This window comes from Moschus berezovskii, chromosome 1 (genome assembly GCF_049115385.1).
Source record: "Moschus berezovskii isolate FMDL1 chromosome 1, NW_MosBer_1.0, whole genome shotgun sequence".
NCBI classification, from domain to species: domain Eukaryota; kingdom Metazoa; phylum Chordata; class Mammalia; order Artiodactyla; family Moschidae; genus Moschus; species Moschus berezovskii.
This window is the reverse complement of record NC_142460.1, coordinates 122,347,548-122,373,499: the sequence shown is the minus strand read 5'-3', so window position 1 is coordinate 122,373,499 and position 25,952 is coordinate 122,347,548. Positions and strand designations below refer to the sequence as shown.

General features: G+C 38.1%; 2 protein-coding genes across 5 annotated transcripts in view; one reads left to right on the top strand and one right to left on the bottom strand.

Moving 5' to 3' along the window:
* PDCD10 (programmed cell death 10) overlaps positions 1-2,594 on the bottom strand; it is a 44,114-nt gene extending 41,520 nt beyond the window's left edge. The window contains exon 1 of one of the 2 annotated variants that reach the window (XM_088839324.1): positions 2,447-2,594. The gene's annotated coding sequence lies outside the window, so the exon portion shown is untranslated. Of the gene's footprint in view, positions 1-1,902; positions 2,058-2,446 lie in introns of those variants that run through there. The other variant, XM_088839325.1, reaches the window with a different exon arrangement.
* The window catches only part of SERPINI1 (serpin family I member 1), an 81,609-nt gene continuing 57,847 nt past the window's right edge, over positions 2,191-25,952 (top strand). Inside the window, exon 1 of one of the 3 annotated variants that reach the window (XM_055410439.2) lies at positions 2,191-2,457. The gene's annotated coding sequence lies outside the window, so the exon portion shown is untranslated. Of the gene's footprint in view, positions 2,458-3,029; positions 3,445-25,952 lie in introns of those variants that run through there. The other 2 variants (XM_055410448.2, XM_055410430.2) reach the window with 2 other exon arrangements.

The following is a 25,952-nucleotide window of genomic DNA, read 5'->3' as shown; positions in this document are numbered from 1 at the left end:
ACTGACTATGCCAAAGAGTAACAGGGTAATAGTACCTGAATATTAAGTCATTTTAAGTCTTTTTCTCATGTAAAAGTAAATAAGGAAACTGAGTCTTTATCTCTAAGTATTAAAAAGATCTATAGTTAAAAGACCTGGATTGTGCCTTGGTCCCGCCAGTTACTAGTTACAGAATCTTGCACTTAAAACCAATCTGAACTTCTTTCTTTATTCTCTTTGTAAACAGGTACTCAGTCATACCACCACAGTACTCCAGCATGTGACTGAAAGATGATAAATAAAATAAAAACAGTAACATTCAGTTACTGACCAGACAAAATACCAAAACTATGATGATGCTCAGAGAGGAAGAAAAGTTAGTTGTAGAATCTGACCAAGGACAAAAATTAGCATGCACTAGACAAGTGCATTATATTAACTTTACTAATTCCCCAATTTTACTGACTTTTGGTTCAAAAGTTCATTCCACAACCTCCCAAATGCATGCCAAAAATTAGAACTCATTTCTCACTTCCTCCAACAAACCAAATGCCTGTATGTGGCCATATAGAAAATATATTAACATTCTTTCTTTACTATCACTGAGTCATGATCAGTTTATGGTTTACTTAAACTACCGCACCCGGCTAACACAGCACTGAGTCAGTTATCTCCACATAATTTTCCACTTGCTTAGTTAGGTCTTCCTTCCTTGTGTACTGCATTTCTTACTCATGGTGCTAACTATTCTTGATTTTATTTCATTCTATAGTATTACACCTCTCTTTTATTTTAAAAGGAACGTAATAGTACTCCTGATCCTAGGAAGTTTTTGCATTCAAAAGTTAGACATATTGTGGGTAATTTTAATAACTGCAGAGTACATTTAAACACGCCATAAATCAATGGTCAATGCATACAACAGTAAGCCATGACAGATTACCTTCGATCAGCAGATACCTGATTCTTCTATATAAACTTATCAGGAACAAATGTCAATCAATGTAACACTAAAACTCTTTTAAAGAACTGTCTAATATTTATGCACTGTAATTATATTTGGTCACGACAATGGATAGACTGGAACAAGCACACCAATTTCTGCTCAATACAAAACATAAATGTACTATTTTTCCATTCTTTAACATAAAACAAGGATGAGTTAAAACTCATAGATGGTAAGAAAAATAAAATGGGCAAAAAGCTTCATGTTATTTTTACACACACACACAAGAAAAGAAAATCAGGGGAAGTAAAACAAACACAAAACGTCATGTTACCTCCAAGAAATGTATCTTCTTTACTAGTAATGAGCACACTAAACTGTCTCTTGCTGCTGTATTATTTGAAAAGTGTAAAATAAGTTTCGTGGAAGAATCCCAATCTCATTGTTCTCAGTTAGGAATAATAATAATAACACAGTCCTAAAGTAAAAGGAAAGGAGTATCTTTCACGAGTAAAGATGAGCCTAACCTTTCTCCTGTCCCATTAACTACCCTTTAAAACGGTAGCACCATTCATCACTTAATATACCTCTAATATAAGGAAAAAATAGTTAAGTTGAAATTGATTCTTATTTTTCCAACAACAGATTAGAGTGAGTGCTTCTTTTATTGAGGAATTCACAGATGGCTTCTTAGAAATACCTAAAATGCATTACTTTGCAACTTCCTCTTCAAACACCACCACCAACCTCCCCACTCTTTATTTCTGGTGCGGCAGCTCAGATTTAGAAGCTGGATTACAAACGGATTAGAGTCAGAAGATCTGTCCCAGCGTGTGTGACCTTGTGCACATCATTTACCCCCTCAGTTTCCTTATTAGCATCCCACTAGGAATACTCCTTGAAACAGGAAAGGTGTAAATACATATGAGGAATTACATCTTCATAAAGTTAAACTTGACTATTCAGCGCAAAATTACCTCCTTAGAGGGACCACATCATGAAACTGGAACTGAATCCGGAGATCTCTGTCAACATTTTGACTCTTCCTTCTACAATTCTCTTCTCTCAAAGGGCATAACCCGAGTCACCTCAAGAGTCGACTCCAAGTGCCCCTTCCTTCCTCCACTCCTTCCCTATCCTACTTCTAAAGCTGGGGGAAAACAGCAGTCTCATCTCCCCGCCCCAAGCCACACCTTCAGAGGACCCCACCCCAGGCACATCCGCCCTCTCCCGACTCCGGGGACAGCAGAGGCCAACCTCGCCCTTCCCCTCCCGCCCCCACCTACAGGAGACTTCCTGGAGGCTTTCAGGCCCGAGCAGGGCAGGCGGCATTTACAAACCCGCTTTACGCCACTCGCGTAGGGTAACCTCGCTGACGCCCATAGGGCCCCGTTCCTAGCTCCGTCCGCTCCGCCTGCCAGAACCAAGCCCCAGTGCCTTAGCCACGGCCTGCATGTGACCCCGGCCCTCTTCTGCTCCACGTGGGACCACGGGGACTGGGACAGAACAGCCACACCTTACCGGTTACTGAGGTACTGACTTCACTTCCCACCTTTGAAGCCCTCTTCAACTCCCGGATCAATTCACTCCGGCGACGCCGGAAGGACCCGAGAGGAACCAGGCGTTGTCCGGAATCCTGCCCAGCCGGAGTCGCGCAGGGGCCTATGGGGATTCGTAGTCCCGCTCGCCGGCATCGTCGGCAATTCCTGCATAACCAGGACTACAATTCCCGTCAGGCTATGCTGTGCAACCGAAGGCGATGGGCGGGGACACTTTTAGCCAATAGTGGGAGAGTCCCTGCCTTTGCGGGAGGAGGTGAGAAGAAGAGAGAGAGTGCACGGAAAGAAGAGGAAGGGCGGGGTCAGCTCTCACCTGCGCCAATCAGGATGCAGGGTCGGCCCGGCAGGCGGCTCACCCACTGTGGGGGCGGGCGAGGGGGGAACGGGGGCGGGGGAAGAGCTTCAAGTGGCTAACGTGGGGCGGCTGAGCCTCGCGGGCGGCGGGGAAGTCTCTGGGGAATCGCCAGGGTGGAGGGAGAGCGAGATGTGGGGATGCGCTCTGGCCGAAGGATCAGTTTCCCCGAGAGCGGCCAAGCACCAGGCACACCGAGCGTTCAGACCTGCGGGTCGGGCAGGGATAGGCTGAGCCTAGGCTACTCGCGGATGTGCCCTGACGGGGCGGGGAGCTGCTCCAGGTGTCAGGCTGCTGCGTGAGGGGAGAGGGGTCACCAGAGAAGGGAAGCGGCAGAGAAGCTGCAGAAGCGCGAGGGAACGCTTAGGTACGGGGGCAGCAGCTTCCCGCTGCCTCCAGCCAGGACGGCAGCCGGAACAGCAGGGGGAGGAGCAACAGCTGCTGAATTCGCCAACTGGAGGAGGGGGAGGCGGAGCTTGGGTCCCTGTAGCAGCCGAAGGCGCAGCCTGGACTGTAGTTTCCCGGGAGAGAGAGCAGGAACGGGAGCGGAGCGCAGTCCTCGAAGCCTCAGGTCCAGCATCCCGCCAGGGGTTGCAGGTGTGTGGGAGGTAAGCGTGGGTGCCTCTCCTGGGCATCTGCTCTGCCCAGGAGAAAGCGTCTCCCAATAGGAATTTTATCAAGGCACAGCTAAAAAGAGTCTCTGACTAAGGTTAGCGAACTGGTGCAAACCGTTTTAGGTGAAAGATGTACGTTTTTGGAGTTTAAGGGGGAATAAGACAGCAAATGGTGGCTTGACTCGGGGCATTAAGGGCGTGGTTAGTGTTTTTGATTTGAGTTGTACCATTAAACTGTTCTGGGAGATTTTAATATTGAGGAAACCCTGCTAATTGAGGACAAGGTGGATGATATTTGGGTAGGTGCGTAGCTGGTAAAATACAGAAAATTCTGTCATTGATAGATAATTACTTCAGAACTGTTTCGCTGGTCAAACAACTTTGCAGTCTTCCTCACTATGTACCCTTTATGTTGTTCTATCAGATTGTCCTGCTACGGACCCGTTTTCGGTGGTTATACTGCAGGTTTTTAGAATTGCGAGATCTCTATTAAATCAGCAAATGCAGTCAGGAATAATTAAGATGACGGAACCTATCAGAAGTATAACTTTTGCCAGCAATCATGTAAAAAAGCTCTTTATAATAGAGGGATACTTAGCTTTCCCTGCCAGTGGCTCTAGAATACCGGAACAAAGACCAGGACTCAGCCTACAGTGGAAACGTATGTTGTACTTCACTGCTGCTCCTTATTCTCTCATTTGTGTCTAGTAGTATTTGTACATTTTAAAAAAGAAAAGTACCAGAAGAGCTGTGCAAGGATCTTTTCTGTTTAGAGATCATGTGCTAAGTGATTTCCCTTAGTATGCATTATGATGGGTTCAGACTTAACACACGTAATGGTATCATAAAATAATAGTTTATTCTCAGTACGAAACCATGTGTGGTTTCTTTGACTATAATTAAATACCTGTAGATGGAAATATGTTTTTAATTCTAGATAAAGACGAAAGTCCCATCTACCTTTGTGTAACTATGACAGAATTACATCCTTTTTTAAAAAGAAAGGTTGTAAAAAGCTATTTGCCCAGTTCATTTTCTTCTTCTTTTTGTTACAGATTACATAGCTTTTAATCATAGTAGCATATTGTAGCACATTTTGCCCTGAAATGCTTTCTTTGTGACAGTTGTATATTTCAGAGTCTGCCTGAATATTTTAATTTGGGATTTTTTTAACTAGGGTCAGTAAAATGGAGTAATTGGCTTCAATTTTTTTGTTTCCATGGTTTGCTGATTCACTCATGATATTTGGATTTTATTTCTGTAACACACACAGAATTCTTTTCTGAAAAGAAATGGCTGGAAAGAATTCATAGCTTAAAGTTCAATCCTACTGAGCACTACCACTGATAAGCCTAAGTGACTTATCAATGTATATACTCCAAAAGCCCTTCCCATACTGTCACACATAAGAGAAATATATAGGGGACACATGTTAGAAAAACAGTGTCTTTTTAGACTGTACTCAAGTAGATCAAGTAAGTATTAGAAGCAACAAAGAGCTTCGAAGGAAGAAAAGGCAACAGTAGCCACTAAACTTCACAACCATGGTTAAGGAAGGGATTTTATCTTTGCTACATCACTAGAGTCTGTGAATCTACATATAGCTGATATGACCTGTGAAAATGATTTTAGGTGGAAAAATGGGTACTAGGGTGTAGTTAGGTTTGGAAAAGACTGTGTTTGCCCTTGTTATTTCGGATTAAGTAGCTCATACTGAATCAGAGTCTCAGTTTCTGTCTCAGACTCTTCTACTGATTCATTTTGTGAAACTGAATACTTGCTGTCACTGGGTTGTTTCTACCATGTAATAATAATAATTAAGAATAATACTGGCACTGAAGTTCTTTCAGGGTCTTTATCAAAATATCTTTTTGACAGGGTTTGGTTGGGAGTCAGTTAATAATCTAGTAAATAAGATAAAAAATACATACCAAAACAGTTGAAATTCAGATGTACTTTGAATCCCAACTATTTATAGGTCTTGATGCTTTGAAGCATCAAAAAGGAATTCTCATTATGAATGAATGAGTCTCTGGTATTAACAGAATTTTTCACCTTTTTCCAAGATATGGATCTTTGTTATTGTTGTCAATGCAAGAGATTGGGTTTCTGTATCATTTGAGAATAAGAAAACCATGTCTTTGTAAGGAAGAAAATCATTGGCAGTATGTGGCACTTGAGTATTTGTTACCTTGAACTCTTGACACATTTTAAATTGGTGTTCACATTAAATCTCAGAATTCTTAAATGTTACTGGTGAGAAGTTCCTCATGTGACAATTTATAGTTTTTTGTGAAGCATTACTTGGTTTAAAAGCACATTATTCTGCTCTTTATTTTTACTATTTGCGTGTGGCTATCAGAGTATGTATATGATGAGAAAGGAAAAAAATCAGCAGAATGCAGAATGTCTCTCAAGTGGAAGATGCTCATGGGATTAGTGTCCTTTAGCTGAAAGACCTGGTTAATTTCAAATTACAATATATATTGGACTTTTTTTTTTATGTAACATTCTAACTTTAAGCCTATCGAGTAAAAATAATTGAGTAGCATGGATTTCTCTCTAACAGGAGGATTCACTGTTGCATGCAGTACAAAAGAATAAGATTTAAAGGTTCAAGATCAAATGGTTTTGATGTGGGATAGGGATAGGTGGCATAGAGGACAAGGGGGGATAGATATGAGGAAAACTGTATTAGACACATACCCTTAGCAAGAGAAAAAAAGAGATTTGATCCTTTTTTTTGTTGAATGCCTGTAAGTGATTTCATGACCTTTTTTATCCCCCCAGTTATTAATTTCTAGAGGCCTATACCCATTGTGAGAGACAGTATTTTCCTACATTATCATTTTAACTGAAGCCAGATAGACATTAATTCATTACATTTTGAATAATCATGGGTTATTGAAGCAAAGTGGAAAGACTACTGCAGGTTTATACTTATACATGAAACTTAGTATTATTTGGATAATATATTAAAAAGTAAAAACTGATGTCTTCCCCCTTAATAACAGAAGTACTTGAACTACACACTAAAGCAAGATACCCCTTACTCCCTGCCCCTGCCACCTTTAAAAGCCATCTTCTAAAGTTAAACACTGCTTTGAGGATCAAGATTAATTGTCATACAGAGGTAAAGATTTGTTTCTGTTTTATTTTCAGTCTTACGTTTAACGTCAGCATTTAGTCATTAAAGTTTGGTTAACTGTGTTTTAAGTAACAATTATAAGCTTCTGGAGACTCCATGCTCCTTTCCTATCTTTTGCTCTTAGCGCCAACATCATGCCCAGCAGAAAGAAGTTGCCCTGTAACTACTTACTATTTCAAGAACCTGGGACCAATACTTTAATGTATGTGTTGAGACATCTTGCAGTTTGAGAAACAAGTCAGTTGTCCTCACAGAATAATTACTCTACATTAGGCCTTCTGAGAATGTCTTTGTGCTATTTAGCCTTTACAAAAGTGTTACTTGAGCCTGATTTGATTCCGACTGTTTGGGCTGCAAAGATTTACCTACAACTTCGTATGCCCCCATTTCTAAATTCATCCCAGAGACAAGGAATTATAGGTAAGGAAAAGGGCTTTCCTGCTAGTGGCACTTAAGATCTGCCTTCTACAACTAGAGGAGCCTGTAGCTCACCACCACACACCTCAATAAGATACCTTTGTTGAAGCTTATCTATTGAAATCATATTTCATTCTATAAAAATTGAATTTACGCTTCCATTTTTTCTAATCATTCTTTTAAAAAAAAGTCAGATTGATTGTGTTTAAGCACATGTGGAATTGGGCATTTATTGTTTTTGTACTTTACCTTCCAGAAACAACCTGATTAGTGTTAGAATTAAGAATTCAAATGTGATTTTCCTTTTATTATTATAAGACCTGGAAAATTTAATTATAAATAGGTCTTTAGCAGTGAATTTACTAATAGCAGATATTTAACTTGTCTTTTGATTACTTTTTAATATGCCTTTATTAGCATACTGATAGATTTTGACTTAGAATTGATGATTGATTAATCTTCATGTTTCGATAGCATTACTCTTTAGCTCAGCACAGTGTCTTGTATAGAGATAGCTGAGTTCCTGTCTTCCTCACCAGATGCGTAGTATCTTCAGAATTAAGACTGAGTTTCATTTCCCTTGGTATTTACTTTGAGAGCCTTATACATAGTTTAACAATAACAGTCATTATATTTTGACAACCTATAATGAAGCATTTTACATTTTTCACAAACAAGTACAACTAGAAAAATTAATTTTTTTTTAGACGTCTCTTTTTACACTAAATTCAGCCCACTGCCCACAACAGTTGCTTATGTCAAGCTAAATATAAATATCACTACCTTTTCCTGGATTTCTGAATGAATAAATTTTGCTGTTAGTGGCAACTTTGCATGTGTGTATACTTTAAATATAAATTTATTAATTCGAAGCAGTTTGGAATTTTTGTGGTCTCTCGTTGTCTCTAGAACTGTGCTGACTTAAAGGTGTACTTTTAAGTAACATCCCCACTATACATATTTACACACATTTATGACTTTTTTTTCCCCTTAACGCCTGGAAGTAGACTTAAAGTACGTGAATGTGACATGAGGCTTTCTCTTAACTAAAACTTAACTGCTCTTGAATATTCTAAGTGAAATGGTTACAATGGGAGATTGTACTCAGACTTATTAAATTTAAATTATACAAGTATTTGTCATCTTTGAGCTGGCATGGGCAGAAGATGAGTTCTGAGACATTGACAGAGCTCAGTGCTGGCCTTCCATACAGCACAGCTGCTCAAGTGCATATGGTACCTCAAGCTCAAGCCACTGCTTCAAGGCCCTCTTCTGGTTCAGGCTAAGAAAGGAAAGCCTTCTGATCCCAGAGCTCATAATTTAGTATGGGAAGGAAGGCAGATGGAATTTACTTTGATTTAATAACTTCATTTTCCTAAGTGTATTGTTTTTCTCAGATATACCAAAGTTCCCAGTAACAGTAACTCAGGTGTCAGAAAGTATTTCTGTACCACAATCTAGCAATTCAGTGAGTACATATCAACCCATAGTTCGTTTTTCTGTTAGTGTCTTAGCATTTTTAAATGGACCTCAAGAGCTCGCTGAGATACTTCTGATATTTTGCCCTCTTTGGACTGCTTCTGTCTTTTTCTTGATAACCTAAATTTTGTTCTGAAACCTAAGTTTTATTTGAGGTCTTTTAATCCTACGTAACTTAAAGAGTTAATTTTATTGTTTTTTCACCTTATAGTAGTATGCTATAGATACTGTATTATGATGTATAATTTTTGCCATTCACTTGAATTAAGTCAGTTATTGGAGCATTTAATTGTTGTGTACTTCACAAAGCAATTTAAAATCACTGAAGCAATTAATGCCTTTTAGATACATCCAGCCTCCCAGTTAAGTAACCTCTACTAACTATCCTAAATCTCTTTTAAAAATAAAATATCAGTAACAAAATTATAAAGACCTAATAATAGCTATTCATTTTTTAGTATAACAGCAGATTTAGTTAATAATTATTAATATATAATTAAGCATTTTGAAGGAGAAAGAATTCTTATTGTCCAGGGTTATCTTAAAAACCAAATTTCACTTACATTATGTGGCAAAAATTAATTGACGATTTAAAAAGTAGTTCGCAAGTATGTATCAATTAGAAATGCTTTCAGCTGCAAGTTTCATGCACAGTGACATAAAATAATAGGGATATTTTTTTTTCCAGGACAAAAAGTCTAGAAAAAAGTGGTTGTGTCCTTTTGTTTAGAGGCTAGCTGAATGTAGTCAGGATTTTGTCTTCACGCTCTCTCTTGTACTTGATACAAGACGGATGCTTCTGCAGATCAAGACATCATATTCTAGTTTAGGGCAGGAAGACTGAGAAACAGCTTGTACCTATTGAGTTTTTCTCTTTTAATAAGGAAATAAAAGCTTTTCCAATGACCTCTACAAATGTCCACTATGGACTTAGTGACTCATGGCATGTAGCTATCCCTAGCATTAAGGGACGTTGAGATATCAAGGACTTCGGGCCTTTGCAGTGGATGAAGCAGGGGAACAATGGTTCAAATGTAATTTGGGGTGACCAATCAGTAGTGTTAGCCATAGTCTGATAATTAAAATCATACTAACTTTACTAACTTTGAAATATATTCCGTCTTCTTCTAACTGAGTCATTGTTTCCTATTTGTTCATTTGGGTTTTTGTTTGTTTTTCTCCCCAGGTTAGAAATCTCTATAATCTTCTTACACCAAATTTTCATTTCTATGACTACCAGAGTTGAAGTCTCTGGGCAACGCATTTCCCAAAGACTGATGGTATCTCTAGTTAAAAGACCATCTAGCCAAATCACATATAATATTTGTCCTGTTCTGTTCATTACAGATGTTTTCTGTAACATTGAAAGGATGCTTCTATTTTTAAATCTGCTTTAAGCCTCAAAATATCAAAGAATCTTCATATAGGTCAAATTGAAAAATATAGGTGTAATATAAATGAAAAAACAGTTGAATAGTAAACAAAGCTTAAAAACAATTGCTATCTGTCAAAAAAAAAAAAAAAAGCCAAAAAAGCCATTGCTTCATAGACAGGAACTCACTCTCAAAAAATTTAATCTTGGAAAATGGTGTTGTTACCATTATTAAAATATAAGAATATTACCAACATCTATACACTGATTATTACCTAAAGTATTACTCATTCTTATAAAAATACATCATAGGACTTATTAGAATTTTGACAAATTATGATTCCTGATAAGAAAGTGTGAAAAAACTTGAAACTGAGACAATGGGAACAAGTATTTCTTCTACATTGAAAGAGCTCATAGTCAAAGATGTTGACCATAGGACCTTGGCTATATTGCAGTTGTCTGCATTTCTGTATCAACATCTTTATTGTCCAGTTCTTAATATTTCTTTTATGTGAACTTAGATCAGCGGTTTTATTGAGGCAAAACTCTAGATATAGTCATGTAAATGTCTAAACTACTATAATGAAGAATGGAGTTGGCTGTTACACAGAGATACAATGAAATACATAAAATCATTACTCCTTGGCATAATCTTTTGTCAATATGGTTAACAAAACATGACATTGTAAGACATATTTGTATAAACAAGGACATGTGATTTAGGATGACTGCATTACAACAGTTGCTGTGACACATATCCAGAAGCAGAAAAAATTAATATATGTAGTAATAAGGGAAGGCTGTATTCTTGCCTGGAGGATCCCATGGACAGAGGAGCCTGGCGGACTACAGTCCACAGGGTTGCAAAGAGTCGGACACGACTGAGCGACTTCACTTTCACTTTCACTTGGAAAAGAAGGAGGCCAGTGTGGTGTGCTGGTGAAGAGCAGGGGACCACAACCTATGGCCTGTGGCATACTATCTTTTTTCGTATGTCAAATTTATTGGAACAGCTATGTGCATTCATTTACGTATTGCTAAGACTTTGTCAAACACTGGTTAAGAATGTGGGTTCTGTTGTCATACAAAACTGGGTTAAAATTTGGTTTTGTAATCTGTAGCTTAAAGGATGTTTATATTGATGGAGGGAGATTTCACATAAAGTACATTGTATAATACTTGGCATGTGTTACATACTTATTAAATATTTTATTAAATTTAGATTTTATTTTATTATGATTTATTATTCTAAGTGAATTATAACTTTTAATTCAAGTAGGGATTAAAATCTCTTAAATTAAGTACTCCCTACCCCTAAAATAAAAGTTCAGGAAGCTGGGAAGTAAATCATCTACTCTTAAGAAATTTTCAGGAGTTGCACAAAATATTATATAGAGACAGGGATCTTGATGTAAGAGACAAACAAATGTACAGAAATGTAAAGCCAGGACTTTAAAATATAATTGATAAAGACTGACTAACACATTGAATTGGAGAAGGAAATGGCAGCCCACTCTAGTGTTCTTGCCTGGAGAATCCCAAGGACAGGGGAGCCTGGTGGGCTGCCATCTATGGGGTCGCACAGAGTCGGACACGACTGAAGCGACTTAGCAGCAGCAGCAGCAGCAGCACTGAATATTGTAGGAAGCTATGAGAGTCAAAGAGAAATTAAGATACTTTATTAAAACTTAGAGGAAAATGAAATTTTTAAGTGAATGTAATAAAGAAGAGACATTACTACTAGCCTTGCAAAAATAAAAGATAGTAGTAGGGAATACTGTGAACAATCATATGATAACAAATTCGATGACCTAGATGAAATAGACACATAAGTACAAAAACACAAACTACTAAAACAAGAAGAAATAGGAACTCTGAATGTAAACTCAAAAGTCCTTATGTCAAACCTGATAATAAATAAAAATTATATACCGTAATCAAGTGGGATCTATTCCAGGAATGCAAAGTTGGTTAAACATGAAAATCAGTAGTGTAATATACCATATCAGTAGAACAAAAGTCACATGATCATCTCAGTAAATACAGAAAATCATCTGACAAAATCCAATACATTTTCTTGGTGAAAACACTCAGCAAACTAGGAATAGAAGGGAACCTCCCCAACTTACAAATGATATCTGCAAAAAACCCATAGGTAACATCTTTCTTTATAGTGAAAGACTGAACATTTCTCCTTAAGACAGGAGGGATGTCTGAAGTGATGTCTCCTCTCATCTTCTATTCAGCATTGTGGTAGAGGTTCTAGCCAGGGCAGTTGTCAAGAAAAAGTAATTAAAAGCATCCAGATTGGAAAGGAAGAAGTAAATCTATCTCTATTTATAGATTAACTTATCTTTTATATAGAAAATTCTAAGACATACACACACATACACAAACTGTTAAAGTTCAGGAAAATTATAAGCCATAAGAGCATAATAAAGATTTCAGTTGTTATTTTTTTATACACTACTGAATATTCAAAAACAAAATTAAAAGCAATCCATTTACAGTAGCATCTAAAAGAATTAAATACTTAGGAGTACGTTTAATAAAGGAAACATAAACTGGAAGATAATTTGTATTCATGAATTAGAAGGTTAATATTGTTAAGATGGCAGTGTTCCCCAAGTTTAATGTACAGATATAATGCATCAAAATATCAGCTGCCTTTTTTTGCAAACATTCATAAGCTGATCTTAAAGCATTTGAAAATGCAAAGGACCCAGTGGAATAGAACTGAAAGTTCAGAACCAAACCCTTACATTTATGGTCAGTTGATTTGCAACAAGAGAACAGATAGTCCTCAACAAACGATACTAAGACAATGATTGGAGAAGGCAATGGCAAGCCACTCCAGTACTCTTGCCTAGAAAATCCCATGGACGGAGGAGCCTGGTAGGCTGCAGTCCGTGGGGTCGCTAGGGGTCGGACATGACTGAGCGACTTCACTTTCGCTTTTCACTTTCACACATTGGAGAAGGAAATGGCAACCCACTCCAGTGTTCTTGCCTGGAGAATCCCAGGGACGGGGGAGCCTGTTGGGCTTCCGTCTATGGGGTCACACAGAGTCGGACACGACTGAAGTGACTTAGCAGCAAGACAATGATATGTTGTGCTCAGTCGCTCAGTCGTGTCTAACTGTGACCCCATGGACTGGAGCCCACCAGGCTCCAGGCTCCTCTGTGCGTGGGGACTCTCCAGGCAGGAATACTGGAGTGGGTTGCCATGCCCTCCTCCAGGGAATCTTCCCAACCCAGTGATCAAACCCAGGTCTCTGGCACTGCAGGTGGATTCTTTACTCTCTGAGCCACCAGAGAAGCCCAAGAATGCTGGAGTGGGTAGCCTGTCCCTTCCTCAGGGAATCTCCCCAATCCAAGAATCGAACTGGTGTCTCCTGAATTGTAGTTTTCTTTACCAGCTGAGCTACCAGGGAAGCCCGTGATACCCACAGGTAAAGAGTGAAACTGGTCGCTAACTCACACCATATGTAAATGTAACTCAAAATGGACCACATGCCTAAACAGAAGAGCTAAAACTGTAAAACTTAAAACATAAGGAGTAAATTGTCATCATCTTGCACTAGTCAGTGGTTTCTTAGGTATGATGCTAAAAGCACAAGTGACAAAAGAAAATAAAAATCAAATTTGAAACTTTGAGTTTCAAATGACAAAATCAAGAAAGTGAAAACATAAGCCACAGGAGAAAATATTTGCCAATCAAACAAATCTCTTCTTGAGAAGAGACGTTCATGGGACATACATTCACAGCCACTAGATGGCTAAAATAAAAAAGACAATAACAAATACTAGTAAGGATGTGGAGAAAATTGAACCCTCCTAAATTCTTGGTGGGGCTGTAAAATGGTGCAGCCACAATGAAAATGGTTTGCATGCGAAGTCACTTCAGTCATGTTCAACTCATTGCGACCCTGTGGAATGTATGTAGCCCGCCAGTCTCCTTTGTCCGTGGGATTCTCCAGGCAAGACTATTGAGTGGGTTGCCCTGTCCACCTCCAGGGGATCTTCCCAAGTCCAGGGATCAAACTCATGTCTCTTAGGTCTCCTGCATTGGCCGGTGGGTTCTTTACCACTAGCACCACCACCTGGAAAGCCTGAAAATGATTTGATTAATCCTTAAAATATTAACCATATATTTAGCATATGACCCAGCAGTTCCACTTTGGACACAAACCTGGAGAGTTGAAATAAAAATATTTCCATGCAAGAACTTTTACACAAATGTTTATAGTAGTGTTATCATAATAGCAAAAAAATAAAGACAGCCCAGTGTCCCTCAATAAATGAATGGATAAGCAAAAAGTTGTACAACGATGCAATGAAATATTATTTAACCATAGAAAAGAATGAAGTACTGATAGAAGCTACAACACGGATGACTCTCGAAAATATTATTCTAAACAAAGCCAGACACAACAGGTCACATTTTATTCTATATAAAATATTCAGCATAGCCAAATCCATAAAGATAAAAAAAAAAGTAGATTAGTATTAAGGGACAGGGGAAATGGAGAGTGACTGCTAATGGTTATAGGGTTTCTTTCTGGGGTAAAATGTTCTAGAACTAGATAGCAGTGATGACTACAGAGCTTTTAAAAACTACTGACTTGTATGCTTTAAAAATGAACATATAAAAAGTGTAAGTGAATATAATATGAGGTGATTGTTTTTAAAAGTAAGAGTTATAGAAGATCAAATTATACGGAATCCAGACCAGCAGATAAAAATAAAGGAAATATTCTCATTATATATGGTTTGGCCTTAGAACACCAGGCAAAATTAATGGAGACTAAAATCTAGCCACACTTTGGTAAAGTTTTATTTTTTAATTTTAAAATGAAGGGGGAGAAAAGAACCTAAAGTACTCCAAACAGATAAAAATAAAGGGAGTGAAAACATTAGCTTGTGATCAGACTTCTCTTCTGTGGCATTTAATGACAGAAGGTAACGGAATAATGTATATAGAGCTACAATGAAATTAGTTTATGATTCAAAATTGCTTATCAAGATGAGCTAGAGTTCAGTGTGAAGAACAAAAGAATGATCTTCTCAGCCATACAAGGGCAGACACACACATACACACCACCACTGCTACAACAACAACAAAAAATGCATACTTTGCTGGCCAAGTAATCAGAATCAGGGATTCAAGACTGGAACTATAAAGTGATAAAGTGGATGACATTTAATTAAGCTGTTCCTATTTTGTTTCTAAACAACTCAGATGTTAAAAATAATTCTTATAAGATGCTTTGTGGTAGAAAAAATAATATTTTGGGTCAAATACCCCAGATCACTTCAAAAACAGAGAAGGATGTATAAGAAAGAATATTAAATCCCTTATTTTACAGATTGTGGAGTCAGTAGATGTTGTTTTATTCTTCATATTCATAGAAAAACAGTATTTAAGAACAAAGGAAATATGTGATCTATGCAAGAAGAAAAGAATAAACAAGAAGCATGACAAAATGCTAAGCAAATATATTACAGTTATCAACAGATTTAATCTCTTATTGAAAGGTAGAATCTGCCATGGTGGGTGAAAAGCAAAAACTTGTTTTTAGAGACAATGCTAAGCAAAGTAGCATCAGTTAAAGTAAAAGAATGGCAATGCAATAATAAAAATAAATTTAATAATACAGAGTGACATATTTGTAAGGTGACAGAATTCAAAGCAAAAACTTTAATCTGTTCAAGAAAGACAATTTATATGGGAAAATATATAATACACACTGAAGCTTTAATAGCCATGAATCTATTCATGCTGGTCATGTCACCTTAAAATACATAAAACAATCTGACACAGAAAACATGGCATTTGTTATCAGATCTGGATTCTAGGGAAACAAATAAACATGTAAAGCTGAGAATAAGGAAAGGTCAAAAGTAGAATTTGGGAAGAGGCAGAAGTGATCACAGTGGCCCAGAGGTGGTAGCAGTGATGATACAGGTTCAAGGAAGATCTGGGATGCAGAATCAACAGGTTTTGTCCCTTTATTAGCTACAGGCCAAGGATTTCAAAACAGGTTTGGAGGTCAGCCCACACGTAAGTGTGCATGTGTGTGTTGAGATGTCAGTTCTCACAACCATTCTCTCTTGTCTTATATTGAACTCCTTGGGGCCCACTTACCTTGCCCATTCCCACTTCCCACGCCAGCCTCTGTGGGCATTTCAGTGTATGACCCCAGGGATGCAGTAAGGGAGATGGCTAAGGAAGAATGACTAAGAAAGTTGTGAATCTGAGTAATAGGAGGAAAATGAATCATTGTAGTGGTTCAGAAAGTAACAGTTGTATACACTCAAAAATGTTAAGATGGATTATTTTTTACTACAATAAAAAATAAGTTTAGAAACCTAAAAATGTAGTGATAATTATAAATCAGCTGAAGCATTTAAATCTGGCTTGAGAGGATTATGTTCATTTATCTACATTCAGTTTGCTTCATTTCATAAAAAGTACTGGCTTACTTGACATTGATACATCCCTATGGAAAAAAGGGTCTCCTTGCTTTTAGATTAAGGAAGTCAACTTTAATTAAAATATGTCTCATTTCCTTTCTTTTCAGTCTTAAAATTTTTGTCATTGCTTTAGTTTACTTTCATATCATCTTCCTTTTTCTGTCACCCTAACTGGAAAATTTTAGTTTTTGATTTGACACCTGCTTCTTAACTGCCACAAAACATATTAATTATGCTTTTACTATTATAGAAACATAATGTTCAGCTAGCTAACTAGCATGAATAATCCATCACTAAGAATCATTAACTACAGTAATTGCTGTCTTTATACAGGTAAAGACAGTCATTTGATGATATGGCTGACAACTTAAAATCATAAACCCAGTTTCATTTTAAATATAATAGTGTACCAGCTGATATTTCAAAAAATGTTTTCCTCTTTCCCTCTCTTAGAATAACTTTTAGAAAACCTTTAACAGAAAGATCTTATTTATCAAGTTGATCCAGAATTCATTCACCAAAACATACCTTAGAACCCAGCTTTCTAATCCAGCCAGATTTCTTGAGGTAAAATTACTTTATGCATTCATTAGCCCCTCAAGCCCTTGTTCAGAACCTGTTTACTTTTAATAAGCTGTTTAATTTACTGTTTAATTTGTGTGTTTAGACAAATTGGCAATGGTTCAATAATATAAACCCTCCCAATAAAAATGAGAGGGGGTAAAAACTGTGAAACTAAAGAAATGTAGTCATCTGAAAGGTACATGTCTTGAAACCTTAGTGAAGACCTGTGACACATGTGCCCAGGATGGTGAGCGGTACTTAGTTGGATGAGCGAAGAACAAAGAGGTTAAATTACATTTCGAGTTTTCTGAGAAAAAAAAAAAAATAGGCTATATGTTTTCTTTGTTTCATGCAAATGGTAATAGAAATTTTGGTGCATAAGTAATAAATTAACAGCTATTGGTAAAACACCCAGCCAGGATGACATTTTCAGAGAAGTTAAGAAAAAAAATGAAGTTTTGTTTTTTCTATGTATAGTTCAGTTCAATCGCTCAGTCGTGTCCGACTTTGCGACCCCATGAATCACAGCCCGCCAGGCCTCCCTGTCCATCACCAACTCCCGGAGTTCACTCAAACTCATGTCCACAGAGTCGGTGATGCCATCCAGCCATCTCATTCTCTGTCGTCCCCTTCTCCTCCTGCCCCCAATCCCTCCCAGCATCAGAGTCTTTTCCAATGAGTTTAGGGTGGAAAAATAAGAACAGGAGAACTGCACATAGAAATTACTGAAATAGAAGAGGCCACGTTGAACAATCCTATGTTCCTGATACTTGTTTGCAGATCATGTAGAGACTCTTATTGTGAGAGAAGGTAAAGTGACAGGTTTTGAGGAGGAAGTGGATGTTGTGCAGAGGGAAATCCAGGTACTTTATTGTTTTTTGAGTCTGGGTTTTTACCTCTATCTACACACTGTGCTAGTATCTTTATATACATACATGATTTCCCTTAATTTCTATAATAATCCTAGAAGACAAGTACTACTTTAGTCCCTGTTTCACAAATGAGGAAACTGAGACACAGAAAGTTGTGTAGGTTGTCTCAGGTATCGCCACACAGGATCAAGTTTGTGTTGTCGTTGTTTTTAGCCTAAACATGGCTTACAGTCATTACTTCAAAAGTGACCAAAATCCTCTGTGTATTTCTATAGACTTTTCCGTAGTTTTTACACAGCATTTGAGTCATGCACCTTGCATTTTGCAACTATGAAGTCTCCTTCATTCTTAAACAAATGAGAACATTTATGATTGTAGGTCTTAACCCTTTAAAAAATAAAATCAATATTTTAAAATTCTAACTTCAGATAAAACCAGAGGATGTCCAGTGATAATGCCAAAAAACCCACTACAGGGTTGCTTTAAATCATATGTGTCAAAATTGCAGCTGGGCAGACTGAAATCCTGCCACCTTACCTCATCTGGATTGTTTCTGCAGAGTTTATATCTTAGGGGGGAGAAAAATCTCTTTATTTGCTGTAGATGCCACTCCTCTCTATTACACTGGTCCAATTTATGCATTTGACATCTTGTAATCCCAGCTTGAAATCATGAAAGTGTGAAAATGAAAGTTGCTCAGTCGTGTCTGACTCTTTGCGACCCCATGGATTATATAGTCCATGAAATTCTCCAGGCCAGAACACTGGAGGGGGTGACCTTTCCCTTCTCCAGGGGATTTTCCCAACCCAAGGATTGAGCCCAGGTCTCTGGTCTTGCAGGCAGATCCTTTACCAGCTGAGCCACAAGGGAAATCACAAGTCCTTGGTAAATTGAAAGTATATTGAATCATTAACTTTTTGGGGGTGAATATGTCTGGTAAAATGAAAGAGACCTATGATTATACAGAGTAACTCAAACTTTCAAAGCATAGTCCCTACGAACTAAGATTAAATTATAGAGCTGTCAACCATGTCTATTAGTTTCCTATTAATGTTTTTTATTTTTTTCCCTGTAGAAAGAACCGGGAAGTCAGATTTTTCTTAACTTAGAAAATTCAAAATGTGTGAAATTGAAAATGCTTACCCTGATAGATATGTAGATTTCCCAAGAGTAGTGGTTTGGGGATTATCAGTAGTCAGAGTATGATAATAAGTTGTCAATGACATTTTCAGGCTGTCAGCTTGATTGCCAGGGTGCAATTAATTCGTTAAGTGGTATATAGCATTACCATGTATGATTTTTTTAATATCTTTTACAATATCTAAGTTAATAGTGAAGCTTCTAAAGTTAGCAAAAGGTTACTCTCCATGTGTGAAAGAGCAATGTTTTAGAACTGTATTCTGTGATATAATGGATTTTCTTCCAACTTATGTTTGTATAATAAGCTTAATAAAAATGCCAAAATTTGACTATTTTTGACCTACAAAAAAGAAAAAGACAGTTGACTTAGTTTAATGCAGTACATTAACTATTCCAGCCTAGATATGATACAATTATTTCAAATTGGGAAAGCGTTTTTCACTAGACACTAAAATATGGCTTTGTTTCTCGGCTAGTAATAAACAGGCATTGTGTCCTTGCTTTCTGCCAGGCCCTGTGCTCACGTGGATGGTCATTTTCTTACTTCATCCTCCTAGGTCTTACAAGTATTGGAATTTTCCAATGCTTGGCCATTGGCGGGCTGTTCACCACACCCCCCCCACCCCGCCAGGAAATCTCATTTGTCTTGATAGGCTTAAATGTGCTGACATCTCTCAAATACCCCTCTCTCCCAGACCCATACTCTGAACTCTGTGCATTTGTGTTTAATCATTCAGTTGTGTCCGACTCTTTGCAACCCCATGGACTGTAGCCCATCAGGTTCCTCTACCCATGGGATTTCCCAGGCAAGAATACTGGAGTGGGTTGCATTTTCTCCTCCAGGAGATTTTCCTGACCCAAGGATCGAACCCATTTCTCCTGGTTTGGCTGGTGGATTCTTTACCACTGCGCCACCTGGGAAGCCCCACTCTGAACTCTGACCTTATTTATCTAACTACACTTCTTTGACTCTTCAAGTGAATGTTTCAGGGCATCTCAGATTTACCTATTCAAAACAAAATTTCTGATCTCCTTCTTCACTTCTACCTGTTCTTGGCTCAACCTCCTGCATCCTGGAGAAGGGCACCTCCACCCTGCTTTTTGGTACAGGAGAAACCAAGGAAACGTCCCTCCTTTCCATTACCTATGTTCTGTTCAGTCTATCTCTTATATAATAATATTGAGAATCTGTCTACTTCTCTTCTATTTTTTTTTTTTAGTCACCTTAATCTAGCTACTATCTCCTTTCACTCAGATTGTTACAGTAACCACCCAATTTGTCTTTAGGATTGTACATCTAGACTTCCTTGAAATCCATTCTGTAAACATCAGTTTCTTAAACTGTTCTCCATTTAGGAGAAAATGCAACATACTTGTTGCCTACAAGGCCCTATATGTCCTGATCCCTAGCTACTTAAGCCAGCCTCTTCCCTCCCTTTTATTTATCTATTATTTTTGTTGTTGTTGTTATATAATCTTTATTTTTTTTTTATTTTACAATATTATATTGGTTGGTTTTGCCATACATTGACATGAATCCGCCTTGGGTGTACATGAATCCCCCCTCCTGAACCCCCCTCCCACCTCCCTCCTCCCTTTATCCTCCCTCTGGGTCATCCCCACACACCAGCCCCAAGCATCCTGTAACATGCATCGACCCTGAACTGGTGATTCGTTTCACATATGACAACATACATGTTTCAATGCCATTCTCCCGAATCATCCCACCCTCACCCTCTCCCACAGAGTCCCAAAGACTGTTCTATACATCTGTGTCTCTTTTGCTGTCTCGTATACAGGGTTATCATTTGCATCTTTCTAAATTCCATATATATGCGTTAGTATACTGTATTGGTGTTTTTCTTTCTGGCTTACTTCACTCTGTATAATAGGTTCCAGTTTCATCCACCTCATTAGAACTGATTCAAATGTATTCTTTTTAATGGCTGAGTAATACTCCATTGTGTATATGTACCAAAGCTTTCTTATCCATTCATCTGCAGATGGACATCTAGGTTGCTTCCATGTCCTGGCTATTATAAACAGTGCTGCAATGAACATTGGAGTACATGTGTCTCTTCCAATTCTGGTTTCCTCGGTGTGTATGCCCGGAAAAAAACTGGTCAGCCACTTGTAAAAGAATGAAACTAGAACACTTCCTAACACCATACACCAAAATAAACTCAAAATGGATTAGAGAGCTAAATGTAAGACCAGAAACTATAAAACTCCTAGAGGAGAACGTAGGCAAAACACTCTCCGACATAAATCACAGCAGGATCCTCCAAGACCCACCTCCCAGAATATTGGAAATAAAAGCAAAAATAAACAAATGGGACCTAATTAAAATCAAAAGCTTCTGCACAGCAAAGGAAACTATAAATAAGGTGAAAAGACAGCCTTCAGAATGGGAGAAAATAATAGCAAATGAAGCAACTGATAAAGGATTAATCTCCAAAATATACCAGCAGCTCCTGAAGCTCAATTCCAGACCCATTCAAAAAATGGTCCAAAGAACTAAACAGACATTTCTCCAAAGAAGACATAAAGATGGCTAGCAAACACATGAAAAAATGCTCAACATCCCTTATAATCAGAGAAATGCAAATCAAAACCACAATGAGATACCATTTCACACCAGTCAGAATGGCTGCTATCCAAAAGTCTACATGCAATAAATGCTGGAGAGGGTGTGGAGAGAAGGGAACCCTCTTACACTGTTGGTGGGAATGCAAACTAGTACAGCCACTATGGAGAACAGTGTGGAGATTCCTCAAAAAACTGGAAATAGAACTGCCATATGATCCAGCAATCGCACTCCTGGGCCTCCCTTTTATTTAATGACGTCTGTCAGTTCCTCACAGTGACAAAACTCTCTCCTGAACTCAGGCCTTTGTGTTATTCCCTCCACCTGGAATACTGCTTCTCTTCTTAACTTACTTATCCATCAACGCTCAGCTTGTGACACTTGCTCAGAAAGGCCTTTCCTGGTCCTCTCTCATCTAAACTGGGGCCCCATGACTCTGACACAGCACACTGCAAACTTTTCTTCACTGCACTTAACACAGTTTGTTATTGTTAAGTCATGTCTGACTTTCTGTGACCCCATGGACTGTAGCCCGCCAGGCTCCTCTGTACATGGGATTTTCCAGGCAAGAATACTGGAGGGGGGTTGCCATTTCATTCTCCAGGGGACCTTCCCGATCCACATACTTTGCAATTAGATATCTATATGTGTGATTTATTTGTTTGATATAAGCTCCATAACGCAGGACCCTTGTGTATTTGTGTCCAGGGCCCAGTATGTAGTTGAGTTCAGTTCAGTCGCTCAGTCGTGTCCGACTCTTTGCCACCCCATGAATCACAGCCTGCCAGGCCTCCCTATCCATCACCAACCACTCAAACTCATGTCCATCGAGTCGGTGATGCCATCTAGCCATCTCATTCTCTGTCGTCCCCTTCTCCTCCCACCCCCAATCCTTCCCAGCATCAGAGTCTTTTCCAGTGAGTCAACTCGTCACATGAGGTGGCCAAAGTATTGGAGTTTCAGCTTTAGCATCAGTCCGTAGTAGCTGCTATCAACTTGAAGTGAAAAACAAGCTATCTTGACATTGGTGCTCAAAGAAAACCAGATTGTTCAGAAGAGCATGCAGTGATGAGGGGCCACTGAAAGTGTGTTATATGATACATGAAACATGGAGTGGTCTCAAATCTCATCTTTATTTGGGGAAAGTTAACTTTTCTGAGCCCCTAAATTAACCCTTAATATAAGATTTTGAAAGTACATACTTTATCTATTTTGTTCACTGCTGTATCCCCAACACCTAGAAAAGTCCCTGGTGAATAGCAGATGCTTAATAAATATTTATTGAGTAAATAAACTTCTGTTTATTTTTTGGCAGAGTTCCTTTCTAGTGATACTCTGAGAGGGTTAATAAAAGAAACCATAGGAAGTCCCTAGTACACGGCAAGTACTCAATAGATGTTGGAAACCTTAATGCCTTTTTCAGATAGTAATTTTTTTTTTTTTTTTTTGGCGAATCACACAAGTGGTTCTCAGAAGCCCTGGGTCCCCATGAGTATTAAAACAGTGGGTAGGTGCATTAATAATTTCTGTAACATTTTTCAGACTCCTTACACTTACACCTCACCTCCAGTGCTTACTAGAGAGTAGGTATTTTTAATATATTATATTCCTCAGGTATATTGAAGCAAAAGTTGAGAAACACATTTTAAATCTTGCCTAAAACAAATGTCACTGGAATAATAACTGATAAAGGCTCCATATTAGAAGGCTGTCAGTTTTAGGCAAAAGTATTTTTTTAAAATATAAGAAACTATGCAATGGTTGTCTAGTGATGCTACTGTCTCTCTGTAGGTAAAACATGTCAGAACGTATGCTTGATAGAGTGTTCCTCTGGGTGATGGCATCACCGACTCGATGGACATGAGTTTGATTACTTTGAATTTAATGCTGAAAGCAGTTGCTAGCCCATAATTTGTTTGTTTTTCTTTAAAGAAAGGGGAGCGAGGACAATAGATTTCTTAACCCTCCCAAATCATGTCTTAACCTTGCTTCAGGCCCCTTTTTCAAGGGAAATATTTATATTCCCAAGGACTGGTTGGAAGAGACTCAGTCATGCCACATTTACCTTTGTGTTATTTCAGTTTAAGAATTTGTGAGCTCTACATTCATTTTTATATCAGTTAATTAGGCATGGAATCCAGGAGGGAGAGAAGGATGAGGGTTAGAATCACCAGAGGATGTCCACAAATCCCAGAAGTAAGGGAAGTGAGAATTCATCAACCAATAGAACCACATATTACAGCCCAACCTTGGGCTATGAGAGGTAACTTGAGCCATCAGAATAGATGAAAGTGCCTCTTAAAGCCCTCCACTAGTCTATAATTGTAAAATGTTTACAAGCATTTTATGCAATTGAAATATTAAGCCATTCTAAGTGCCCTACTTCTATGGGGCATATATTTTTACAGGCTGCAGTTTTGGGCATAAAGCTGTGCTTTCTGTATTATATGGAGGCTCTTCAAATTTGAATACTTTAAATGTCAAGATAGAATAGCATTAAAGTTTAGGATCTGGGTTTAAGGAAATATATGGTACAAAATCTGATTTTACATATCTTTGGAACACACTGGGAGTGTCACTAACCAGATTCATCCATTAGAAATAAAACTACTTCCGGTAGAGCTATATTCAAGAAGAGAAGTTCATGGAATCCATCCTCATCATTTGTTTAGTGATAGTGTAATTCATTTTAAGTTGCAATTCTATGTGTGTTTTAGTCGCCCGGTTGTGTCTGATTCTTTGCGACTCCATGAACTTTAGCCCTCCAGTCTCTTCTGTCCATGGGATTCTCCAGGCAGGAATACTGGAGTGGGTTGCCATTCCCTTTTCCAGGGGATCTTCCTGACCCAGGGATCAAACCCAGGTCTCCTGTATCACAGGAATATTCTTTACCGTCTGAGCCACCAGGAAAGACTGTGACTCTATAGTGCTCTCACCTGGGATGAGCTCCATCCTTTCATTTCCTTCCACTTGGGGATTTCTCAATGTTCCATTGATGGTCTGGGGTCCCATTTCAGTTCAGGGCTAAGTTGATCTTGGCCATGTCTTCTGTGGCCCCATTAGCTGCTTGCTTCCTGGGTTCCCACCGAAACTTTTTTTCCTCTTACTGACGACCTAGTTGGTCTCCCTGAGTTACTTTTCTTCCTTTCCTGCTGTTCACAAATATCATCAAAAACCCTTTCCTGCAGCCTCTAACAGCTCAATGAACCCAATCTGTTGTCTCAACTGGTATTCCCAAAAACATATTCATTCAACCAATCCAAATCCCCCTTCACTTTTAATCTTTCAACTCTCCCAAACAGGTTACGGGGTCATATGTCACACTAGAAGAATTACACTTACTACCCCAGGTCTACATTTCATAAGCTTATCTGTAGGGGCGTGGGAAGTGGTACATTTTTATCCTTGGTACATTTCAGAATGATAGTTTTGAAGTGTTTCTCCATTAAGAAACTGAAAGAAAGCAAATGGTATTGGTATTAAAGTGATCACTCTAAACTGACCTCCCTTTAGAATAAGTTCAGATTTTTATTTGCAGCACCTGTTCACCTCTGATTTAGAGTAGGCAAGTAACCAAAGATATACTGGTAGATTCAATATTTTAAATCAGTAATCAAGTGAAAAATCTGTTCTTGCTTTAAAAAAATGAAATAATCATTTTAAAACTCCTTCATCCAAGCCCATTGTGATATGGCTATGCTCTATGAAAAGATTTGTTATTTTAGACTAAAAGACTGGAAGAGAGGGAACCGTAAGAAGACTGTGATTAGTACTGGGACTTTGTGCAATACAGACCAGTATCACTCACTGTTCATACTTGGAACTGCAGTAAGTGTAAAATGCAAATTTAATAGTGTGGTATCAGTAGTTTTTAAAATATCTTGGGTTTTGTTGCTTTTCTACTTCTCTGTTTCCTCTAAGATACTAGTCCTGCTATCATAGTTTAGATTTAGGTTAGTAAACTTAACAACTATATTATTAACTATTAAATGTGTTGCTGATTTTCTAAAATTGTTTTCTTAATAAACTTCCAAATAAGTATGTCTTATCATTAAAAAATAAGGCATCTTTCTTATTTTGGAAGATATAAATAAGCATGTGCCCCTTGTAATGAATATGGCAGTCATAGCCATGAAAGCAATTTCTGTCCTCCACTAAAATTATTTAGATTAGCTATTTGATTTCTGTTCATTAAAAGAAGACAAGAAAGCTAAGTAGCTACGATATGCAATATATATACAATATACAATATGCTTCTGAATTTAAAAATAGCTGAATTCTGAACCTCAGCTGACTTTTCATTATGTCAGAAGTCTAAGCCACCATGTGAAAAATAGAGTTGGTGACTGTATGTAAATGAGATTTTCTACCCCAAGGAATCAGCTCTGTGAGACTCAGTAAGCAGCTTCAAAGGATGTATTAAAGAGAAAAGTGCCTCTATTAC